Below are 12,048 nucleotides of genomic sequence, written 5' to 3'. Positions count from 1 at the left end.
AAGATTACTTTACCCAGAAAAATGATCAGAGAAGACGAAGAAACAAAGGTTTTTAGCAGAAAACCAAAACTGAGGGTCATCCCCAGTAGGCCTCCATTATATGAAATGTTGGAATTAGTTCTTCAAACTGAAATGAAAAGACAAAACACACAGATATTGAAAGCATGAAAATACATAATGCACTACTACAGGTAAATATGTAGACGCAATCGGGAATGTTATCCTATAATATGTTTATGAGTTAACCATTTAACTATGGTATGAAAGTTAAAGGAAATTCGTGTGAAAAATAACGATAGCTACTCTAATATATGAGCAAATTCTCAATGTGCATGTAGAAAACTGTGGACAGTAGGAGGGAAATAGTTTCTGTATGCAATCAAATAACATTCTTATCACTGTAAAATAAATGTTTATAACTAAAAGATATTTACTATGTCTCAGGTGAACCCAGCACAAAAAGACAGAGTGAAGGGAGGCCCCATCATGGCTCAGTGGTTAACAAATCTGACTGGGAACCACGAGGTTGCAGGTTGATTCCCTGGCCTTGCTCAGTGGATTATGCATCCAGTGTTGCCACAAAGGCAAAGGCAAAGGCAAGCAGTAGAAAGGGAGGGAAAAAAAGGGAAAGAATTCAATTTAAAAAGTAACACTGGTAACTTTGAACTAGGAGCAGTAACTCCAAATGTAAGAGGATGAAATTGGCTTATTAAAATTCACAGGGTAGACAAATAAATGTTTAAAAACATCCTCATCTATATTCTGAAACATAGATTAACACTTCAGGTTTAAGAACATGGGCAGGTGCAGCGGAACACAAAAATAGTTATAAATACTTCGGGAGTACAACAGAAATTTGGAATAGCTGTCCCTTGTTCATGCCAAACTCAGAAGGGCAAAATTTACAGGAAGAAGGTCAAGGTCATCACATGATGAAGGGATCAATTCATCACGGAGATACAACTATTATAAGCAAACATGCACCCACAATCAGAGGAGCTGAATGTGTTAAAGAGTGACAGGTCAGATGTAAGACAAAGACAAGAGAAGAAGTGTAGGGGAGCTAAAGAAGCCCACACTCAGCAATAGAAAGATCATCCAGAAGGAAACAGTTAGGACATATTGCATTCACACCATACTTTAGATCACAGCGACCTAACAAAGATATAACTTAAACATTAAAGAGAAGGATTGAGATTGTGGAGGAGTAAGACATCATGCTCACCTTCTCCCACAAAATGCATTATAAGAAGGATGGAAAAACACATCTAAATGGAGAATGATTGACACAGACCACCTAATGAATGCTGGCAGAAGAACTGAAACTTCCCAAGGGGTAAGAAACCCTCAACATACCTGGGTAGAGGGTTAAAGAGAGAGAGGTGGGGGGTGGGGAGCAGGATGGGACAAGCACTTCTGAGAGGCATCTGTGTAAGAGAAAAGAAACCCACAATCTGGGAAGTCACCTAGAGGATGGGATGATTAGCCAAGATGCATGGACCACAAAGTCGATGAGAAAACCACAGCAACTGGACTGAGAAGGGCAAAGGAGAGTGAGAGATACACAGATCCTTCTGCAGAACAACCCAGACACCACAGCCTGAGACACTCGGGCAGAGACTGGGTGCTGAGACTCAGGATTTGGAGGTCAGTTCCAGGGAGAGGACTAGTACAGGCTGGGCAGAGAGAGCCTGTAGGGCTAGGGGCAGGGTGCGAAATGATGGAGAGCAAAGCACCACAGCTGAGGGAACCCAGGAAGAGGTCTGTGCCTGTGGGATAAGCAAGGCACGGTTGTTGGGAAGGGAGAGGAGGAGGGGCAGGCCACCATCAGAATCTCATTCCTTGCACACACATGGGATCTCAGAGAATGGGATATATTGCCAAAGGCTGTGGCTGGTGAGAGAACAGTTGCTTGGACTATGGCAAGCGGGGTGGTTCTTGCGTGAGCTGCTGGTGGCCACAAAAGTATTGTGTGGGCTAAGGACACCTGGGTCTCTGCATGATATGCCTCCTCATGTGTGTTCCACAGGTTATGGGAAGAAGGCACAGCAGTCATCCCAGCAACCAGAGTAGAACTTTGCCCACCACCACTATGGGTCTCTGAAACGTGTCTGCCTGTGACCCCAGTCACCTCGGAGGTCAGCCAAAAAGAGGGCACTGCACCCAAACACCACTCTTTGATGCTCTCACTCTCCTGGGACCATGTAGGCCCTGCTGCTTCCACTGCCAATAGCACTGGTTAGCACCCATATGTGTCTGATCACTCTCACTTCCCAGGGTCCTGCAACCAATAGCCAATTGTGAGGCAATGCCTGCATGGTCTAAGCTGGAGAGGGTGCTTCTTGCAAGAAGTTGGCAGGGTCACACCACTGCAGATATCCTTGACTCCAGAAGTGGGCATGGCCCGCCACAACCAGGGGCCCATGAAAACACACTACGTGCAGCCCCAATCACTTCAGAGGGCACTGCAGAGGAGCACACTGCAACCAAATGGTACCCATTCCTGCTCACTCCACCGGGAACAGAACCCCCTGCCACTGCCACTGCCACTGCCAATTGCTCCAGGCACTTCCTCAATTTGCCTGAAGCTAATTATCACTTCCCAGGGCCTTCAATCAAGGAGCATCCTTCTCCACCTTCCAGCAGGGCCTTACTAATGTCAAGAGCCCAGCAAACAGACACTGACCATTAGACTTGCCCATTGCCAGCTTCTCCCTTCAAACACACTCAGCACGCTGGACGTAACAACCTGCATACACCAAAGATAGTGACAGCAAATCTCCAAACTCACACACCAAAATTAAATATTCACCTCCCATCAAAATACGATGGGGTGCTCTTGCCTAGACAGAGCCCTCCCACACTACAGTCGTTGGTTTAACTTAACTCACCGAAAAAAAAAATATGAAAACAATAAGCAAAATGAAGAAGCTCAGGAACCATCCCCACTTAAAAGAGCAGGATAATTCCCTTCAAGCAGCAAATATGGAACAGACATTAGCAATCTAATAGACACTGTGTGCAAAGGGGAGATAGTGAAAATATGGAAGGAAATATGAGTGATTATGAAGAGGTTATGAGCAGAGGTAAACAGCAATTCATATTAGTTTTGATAGGGAATAGAAAAAATAAGGTAAAATCAATAACCAGAAATTGCATTTAGAGAGATTTAGGCTCAGTTAAAGGCACTAAGGAGAAGAATGTATAATGTGGAAAAAGAAAACAATGACATGGAAGAGAGACTAATGGAAATCACCCAATCAGGAAGGCAGGCAGAAAACTGAATGAAAAACATAGGGAAGCAGTAGATCTAAGGGACAGTATAAAGCAGTCCACTCTCTTCATCATAGGGATTCCAGAAAGAGAAGAAAAGGCAAAGGGGATTAAGACACATTTCAACAAATGTTGGCTAAAATTTTCCAAATCTAGAGAAACAACATGTCAAGACACAGGAAGCACAGAGGGCCTGAAACATGTTGAACTCAAAAAGGCCCACACAAAGAGATATTTTGATAAAAGAGCAAAAGTTAAAACAAGAGAAAAACGCAGAATTCATTAAAACAGAACCCCGATAAGGATCTCAAATGATTTCACTACAGACCAGAAGAGAATGAAAAGATATATCCAAAGTTCCAAAAGGAAAATTTTGGCAGCCCAGAATACACTACCCGGAAAAATATCATTTAGGTAAAAGGGAAATAGAGAATTTCCCCAACAAATGGATGCTGAAATACTACAGAAATACCAACCTTATTCTACAGGTAATATTGAAGTGGTTTCTATGAAGAAAAAGTGAGAAGAAATAGGATAGAGGAATCACAGTTGGAAATAAATGACTATATCATTCTAAAAAAAAAAAATGTAGAATAGACCACACAGACAAGGAAGAGCAAAAGGACAATTATGAAGTGGTTAAAAAATAACTTCAAAAGGGAAATAAAGTGTTTCTTCAACAAGAAAAAGCTGAAAGATTACAGCAATACGGAAACCATTCTAAAAGACATACTGAAAGGACATCTCTAAATTAAAAAAAAAAAAGAGGAAAATCTATGATGTTGGAAACCACAATTGGAAAGCTGTGACTTAAATAAGCCAGCACAGAGCTCTAACCACGGAGATATTAAAAAAAAAAAAGGGATAAAATAAGCCAGCAAATTCATACAATGTGGACAAGGAAAGTAAGAAAAATTACATTCGTTATACACACTTTTTAAGGATGTGTTAGAGGCTAAATGATTACCAGGCTAAAGCAAAGAGATGTAGGAAGCGGTTAACATACGAAAAATCAGGGCAACCATAAATCAAAACCAAACCTTACATTCACAAAAGCTAAAAAGAAAAGAATTCAGGCATAAAATAAGGGGAAATCTACCCATAAAAAAAAAGAAAGGAAGAAAAGAGAAACATAGAATCAACCAGAAAAAAAGGATTAAAATGGAAATACATATCACTAACCACCTTAAATGTCCATGGAATGAAGGTTCCAATCAAAAGACACAGAATGGCTGATTGGATAAAACAGCAAAAACCTTCAACATGCTGCCTACAAGAGACTCGCCTTAGGACAAAGGACACATATAGATTGAAAGTGAGGGCATGGGAAAAGATATTTCAAAACAAAGGACAAGATATTAAAGCAAGAGTGGCAATAATCCTATAAGACAAAATAGACTGTAAGACAAAGCTGATGAAGACAGAAAAAAGGACACTATTTAATGGTGAAAGGATCTGTACAAGAAGAGGGTGTTACAGTCATCAACATATATGCCCCATTAAAGGAGCACCCAGATGCCTACAAATTCCAACAATCATAAAAGGAGAAATTGATGGGAAGACAATCAGAGGAGGAGACTTTAACATCCCAATCACATCAATGGACAGACCCTCTGGAAAGAAAATAAATAAAAGCAACTGAAATTCTAAAGGAAACCATAGGAAAGAGAGTCTTAATCGACATTTTCAGGACATCACATCCAAAACTATCCCAATGTAACTTGTTCCCAAGTGCACATGGAACATTCTCAAGAAGTGAACACATACTGGGGCAGAACGCTAATCTCAACAAATATAAGAGTATAGAAATTACTTCAAGTATGTTCTCTGACCTCAATGGCATGAAACTAGAAATCAACCCCAGGAGGGGAAATGAGGAAAAATCTACTACATGGACACTAAACCACATGTGATGAAAAAAACAATGGGTCAATGAGGAAGTCAAGAAGGAAATGAAAAAGTAACTAAAGGAAAATGACAAGGGAGACAGATTTCCTCAAAATCTGTGTGATGCCACAAAAGCAGTGCTCAGAGGGAAGTTCATAGCAGTACAGGCCTTCCTCGAAAAAGAAGAAAAATTTAAATTTGACAACTTAACCCACCAGCGAAATGACTTAGAAAAAGAACAAGCAAAACCTAAAAGTCAACAAAGGAAGGAAATCATGATGATCACAAAGGAAATCAATAAAATAGAGATTCAAAATCAATAGACAAAACAATTAAATCTAGAGCTGGTTCTTTGAAAAGGTAAACTCATTAGACAACCCCCTGGCTAGACTCAACAAGAAGAGGAGTGAGAAAACCCAAAGAAACACACTAAGAAATGAAAAAAAGCAGTCACAATGGATACTACTGAAGTACAACAAAACCATGAGAGAATACTATCAACAATTGTATGCCACGAAATTTAACAACCCAGGAGAAATGGACATCTTTCTAGAGACTGAATATTGTCAAGATAGCTTGCCAAAAATGAATTAAAAAAATAGATCAACTGAACAGACTGTTCACTAGAAATTCATTTGAATATGTCATAAAAAGACTCCCTGCAAATAAAAGTTCAGGAACAGATGGCATTGCAGGAGAATCCTACCAAACACACAAAGAGGAACCGATGCTCATCCTCCTTAAAATTTTTCAGAAGTTTTAACGAGAAGGAACACTCCCGAAGACATTCTATGTTGCCACCATCACCCTAATTCCAAAACCAAAGATACCACCAAAATAAAAAAAGAAAACAATCAGCCAATAATTTTGATGACTTTAGGCACAAACAAATCTCAGCAATATTTTAGCCATCAGAATCCAACAACATATGAAACAGATCATATATCACGACTAGGTGGGATTCATCCCAGGTTCTCAAGGATGGTGCAACAAAAGTAAATCAATGAACATCATACACGACAGAAACAATAGAAAAATTTTTAAAAGTTCATGATATGGCATCAAATGCAGAGAAAGCATCCGACAAAGTCCAACATCCATTTGTGATCAGAACTCTTACCAAGTGGGTATAGAGAGAACATTCCCGTAAATAATTAAAGTCATTTATGACGAACTCATTGCCAATATAATACTCAGTGGAGAAAAGCTGAGAGCCTTCCCACTAAAATCTGGAACAACACAAGGATGCCCACTCTCACCACTGTTATTCAACATAGTATGGTAATTCTAGCCACAGTAATCACACAGAAGAAATAAAAGGCATCCAAATAGGAAGAGAAGAGGCAAAGCTGTCACTCTATGCAGATGGCCTTTTACAATCTATAGAAAAACCTAAGGACTCCACCCAAAAACTACTTGAACAGATCAACAAATTCAGCAAAGAAGCAGCATATAAGATTTGCATTCAGAAATCGGTCACAATTCTGTATATTCACAGTGTAATACTGAGAAGGAATACAAAAATAGAACACCTTGTAAAATTGCACCCCAACAAATCAAATACCTGGGCATACACCTGACAAAGGAGGTAGAGGATATATATGCTGAGAACTAAAAAACATTAGTGAAGGAAATTAAAGAAGATGTAAAGAAATGGAAAGGTATTCCTTCCCCCAGGGCTGGAAAAATTAATATTGTAAAGATAGCCATACTACCCAAGGCAATCTACAGATTCAATGCAATCCCTATCAAATTACCCATGACATTTTCCACAGAACCCGAAAAAACAATCCAAAACAGACAGACAGACCAGTGGAATAGAAGAGAGAATCCCCCCCCTGCCAAAAAAAGAGACACCTATGGTCAAATAATCATTGACCAAGGAGGCAAGAATATAAAATGGGGAAAAGACAGTCTATTCAGGAAGTATTGCTGGCAAACCTGGAGAGCTACATGCAATTCAGCGGAACTAGAACACACCCTCACACCATGCAGCAAAATAAACTCAAAATGGCTGACAGGCCTACATGTAAGACAAGGCACCCCCAAACTCCTGGAAGAGAACCTAGGCAAAATATTCTCTGACACCAGCCTTACAAAGGTTTTCTCAGGTCAGTCTCCCAAAGCAATAGAAATAAAAGCAGCAACCAACCCATGGGACAAAATCACACTGACAAGATTTTGCCCAGCAAAGGAAACCAAAAAGAAACCAAAAAGACAACTTACAGAATGGAAGCAACTAGTTTCAAAGGATGCAACTGACAAGGGCTTAATCTCTAGAATATACAAGCAACATATAAAACTCAAGTGCCAAAAACCAAGAACCCAAGGGAAAACTTGGCAGAAGAAATGGATATCCATTTCTCCAAGAAAGATGTTCAGATGACCTACAAGCACTTGCAATAATGCTCAACATCCATGATTAGTAGAGAAATGCAAATCAAAACTACCACAAGATACCACCTCATGCTAGTAAGAATGGCCATCATGAGTAAGCCGAAATATAGCAAATGCTGGCGAGGATGTGGAGAAAAAGGCAACCTTCCTGTTCTCTTGGTGGGAATGTAGGAGGGTACAACCATCATGGAAAATATTATGGAGGGACTTTAGAACTCTATACATAGAACTACCATATGACCCAGCAATCCCACTCTTGGGCATATATCCAGACAAAACGTTCCTTAAAATATACATATGCACCCGCATGTACACTGCAGCTCCATTCATAAAAGCCAAGACATAGAAACATCACAAACATCACAAATGGATGACTGGATTAGGATTATTTGGTATACACAGACAATGGAATACTACTCAGCCACAAAAAAAGAACAGAAGTATGCCATTTACAGCAATAGAGATGGAACAAGAGACTCTCCTTCTGAGTGAAGTAAAGTCAAAAAGAGAAAGACACATTCTATATGACATTACTTATATCTGGAATCTAATATATAGCACACAAAAGAAAATCGTGGACTGGAGAATAGACTTGTGGTTGCCAAGGGGGAGTGGAGAGAGTGGGATAGATTGGGAGCTTGGGGTTAATCGATGCAAGTTCTTGGTTTTGGAATGGACTAAAAATGAGATTCTGCTGTGTAGCACTGGGACTATGTCTAGTCACTTATGATGTGGCATGATAATGTGATAAAATACAATGTGTACATGTAGATGTAACTGGCTCACCATGATGTACAGTAGAAAACAAAACGACATTGGGAAAATAACAATCAACAAAGAAAGAGTGGGAATGGGAAATGACATTTCATGGCAATGGAAAAGACAGGAAAGCCGGAGTTGCAATACTCAAACCAGACCAAATCCACTTTTTTTTTGTCTTTTTGCATTTCTAGGGCCATTTCTGCAGCATATGGAGGTTCCCAGCCTAGGGGTCTAATCAGAGATGCAGGTGCCAAGCTATCACAGACCGTCAACAACGCAGTATCCTACCCCTGTCTGTGACATACACCACGGCTCACAACAAAGCCAGGCCAGGAATCAAACATGCAACCTCATTGTTCCTGGTCAGATTCATTAACCACTGAGAAATGACAGGTCCTCCCATAAGACCATATGCACTTTAAATGAAAGCTATAAACAAGGACAAAGAAGGACAGTATTCAATGACAAAGGAATCCTTCCAAGAAGAGGATATTTCAGTTGTCAACCTATGTGCCCCTAATGTAGGAACTCACAGATACATACAAAACTACAACAGACATAAAAGGAGGAGTTGACAGGACTACAATAATAGTGGGGGACTTTCACATTTGACCCAAATCAAAGGACAGATCCCCTAACAGAAAATCAACAAGGCAATAGAGATCCTAAAGGACACAATAGAAATCTTAGACTTCACTGACACTTTCAGCACATTACATTCCACCGAATATCAGAATAGATATTCTTTACATGTGCAAACATAACACTGGCAAGGATTGACCCCATGCTGGGGCACAAAACTAACTCAGCAAGATGAAAAGTATGGAAATTATTTCAACTATCTTCCCTGACCACTGTGGCATGGAAAAGGAAATCAACACAGGAAAAAAAGATGGCAAAAAAAAAAAAAACCCTGAATGCATGAAAAGTAATCAACACGGTACAAACAACAAACAAACAAACAAACAAACAAAAACAAAGATCAGTAAGGAAATCACAAAGCAAATGAAAAAATACCTCAACACAAATGCTAGTGAAGGCACAATGTTTCAACTCTACAGGATGCTTCAAAAGGAGTGCTTAGAGCGAAATTCCTAGCGATAGAGGGCTTCCCCAAGAAGGAAGAAAAATCTCAAATAATCAGCTTGGCCCCTCACCTAAATGAAGAAGAAAAAAGAAATTCTAAAGTCAACAGAAGGGGGTAAATCACAAACAGAGAGGAAATCCATTAAATAGCGATTCCAAAAACAATAAAAAATCATTAAAAAGAAAGCTGACCAAACACTGTCCAGATCCACAAAGGACAGGAGAGGTAAAACCCAAAGAAACAAAATAAATGAAAAAGAAGAAATACCAATGGAAAATTGCAGAAATAATAATAGAAAAAAAAAGAGTATACCATGACCAGTTGCATGCCAATAAATCTGACAACCTAGAAGAAATGGACAACTTCCTGGAGAATTAGAACACACCAAGATGGAATAAAGAAGAAAGAGTGTACAGAAAGGCAACCTCTTTTGGAATGTTAATCGTATATCCTGTTATTTTGCTGAATTCATTGATTAATTTGAAGAGTATTTGTGCGGCCTCCTTAGGGTTTGCTGTATGGTGTACCATATACCTGCATGGAGACAATTTTACCACTTTTCTAAATATTGTCATATATCTGCATGAAGTGACATTTTTACATTTTTTCTTCCAAATTATTATAGTTATTTCTTTTGTTGGATGGATTTCTGTGGCTCGAACTTCCAAAACTATGTGGAATAAAAATGATGAGAGTGAGGACTAAGAACCAGTAGAGGAGATGGGATTAAGATGGTGGAAGGGAAGGACTGGAGCTCAACCTCTATCCTAAAAGCACCAAAATTCACAACTAAAGGCTGAGCATTCTTCACCCGAATGGACTAGAAACCTTAAAGAAGATAACCTACTCCGGAGGAAAAAGAGGAGAACACTTCAAGGTAGGAGTGGTGATTTTGGGATATAAAAAAACCCCACACCTCCTGGGTGGGAAGCCCCACAGACTGGAAACTAACTGGTCCACAGAGACTCACCTCCAGGAGGGAGAGTTCTGAGCCCCACATCAAACTCTCCCATGTGGGGATCTGGCACTGGGAGAAAGAGCCCCTGGAGCATCTGGCATTGAAGGGCAGTGGGGCTTGTGCACAGGAGCTCCACAGGACTGGGGGAAATGGAGACCCCATTCATAAAAGGCACACACAGAGGTTAATGTGCACTGGGTCCCAGGGCAAAGCAAAGTCTCCATAGGAACCTGGGTCAAACCTGCCTGCAGTTCTTGGAAGACATCCTGGGAAAACAGGGGTGAACGTGGCTTGTTGTGAGGGAAGGACATTGAAAGCAAAGCTCTCAGGAATATTCAGCAGCCATACCTTTCTCTGGAGGTGGCCATTTGGGGAAAACCTGGCCCCATCCATCAGTCAGTGCTGAGAAGCCCCAGGGCAAACACCAATCCAGGTGGGATCATAGCCCTGCCCCTCAGTAAACAGCCTACCTAAAGACCCCTCAGGCACACAGCTGCCTCTAATCCCATCAAGAGACTAAGTCCCACCCACCAGAGGGATAAGAATCAGCTCCACCTACAAGTGGGTAGGCATCAGCCCCTCCCATCAGGAAGCCTACAGCAAGCTCCCATACTGACTTCAGCCACAAGGGGGGCAGACACCAGAAGCTAGAGCAGCTACAACGCTATTATCTGTAAAAAGTCACCACACCAAAAACCTATAAAAATGAAAAGACAGAGAACAATATCTCTGATGAGGGAGATAGGCAACCTCAGAAAATCACCTCAGTGATGAGGAGATTCTCAGCCTCCAGGAGAAAGACTTTATAGAGTGTTGATGCGGAAGATGATGCAAGACATTGGAGATAAACTGGAGGCCAAGATGGATAACTTACACGACACACAGAGAAAAGAGATACAAGACATCAACATAAACCAGAGGAGATGCAAAATGCATAACTGAAATAAGAAATTCACTAGAAGCAGCTAACAGCAGAATACAGGAGGCAGAAGGTCAAATAAGGGAGGTGGAGGACAGATTAGTAGAAAGTAAGATTGCAGAACAGAAAAGAGAGCAAAAGGTTGAAAAGAAATGAAGAGAGTCTCAGAGAACCCTGGGACAATGTTAAACACACCAACATCCGTATTAGAGGGGTGCCAGAAGGAGAAGAGAGAGAGAAGGGGACAGAAAAAATATTCCAAGAGATAATAGCTGAAAACTTCCCTAACATGGGAAACGAACCACTCACTCAAATCCAGGAAGCACAACGAGTACACCTTATAAAATAAACCCAGGGAGGAATACCCCGAGGTGCATATTAATCAAACTGACCAAAATTAAAGACAAAGAGAAAATCTTGAAAGCAGCTAGGGAAAAGAAACCAATAACATACAAGGGAATCCCAATAAGGTTATCGGCAGATTTTTCAGCAGAAACTCTTCAGGCCAGAAGGGAGTGGCATGATTTACTTCACGTGATGAAAGGATAAAACCTCCAACCAAGATTCCTCTACCCAGCAGGGCTCTCATTCAGATTTGAAGGAGAAATTAAAAGTTTTGTAGATAAGCAAAAGCTAAGGCAATTCAGCACCACTAAACCAGCCTTACAACCAATACTAAAGGAACTTCTCTAGGCAGAAAGGAAAGGATGGCAACAGGAAACAGAAATCCCACAAATGACAAGGCTCACTAGGGAAGGTATGTAT

This window comes from Sus scrofa, chromosome Y (genome assembly GCF_000003025.6).
Source record: "Sus scrofa isolate TJ Tabasco breed Duroc chromosome Y, Sscrofa11.1, whole genome shotgun sequence".
NCBI lineage: Eukaryota > Metazoa > Chordata > Mammalia > Artiodactyla > Suidae > Sus > Sus scrofa.
The sequence above is the reverse complement of the archived record's forward strand: the minus strand, read 5'-3'. Positions refer to the sequence as shown.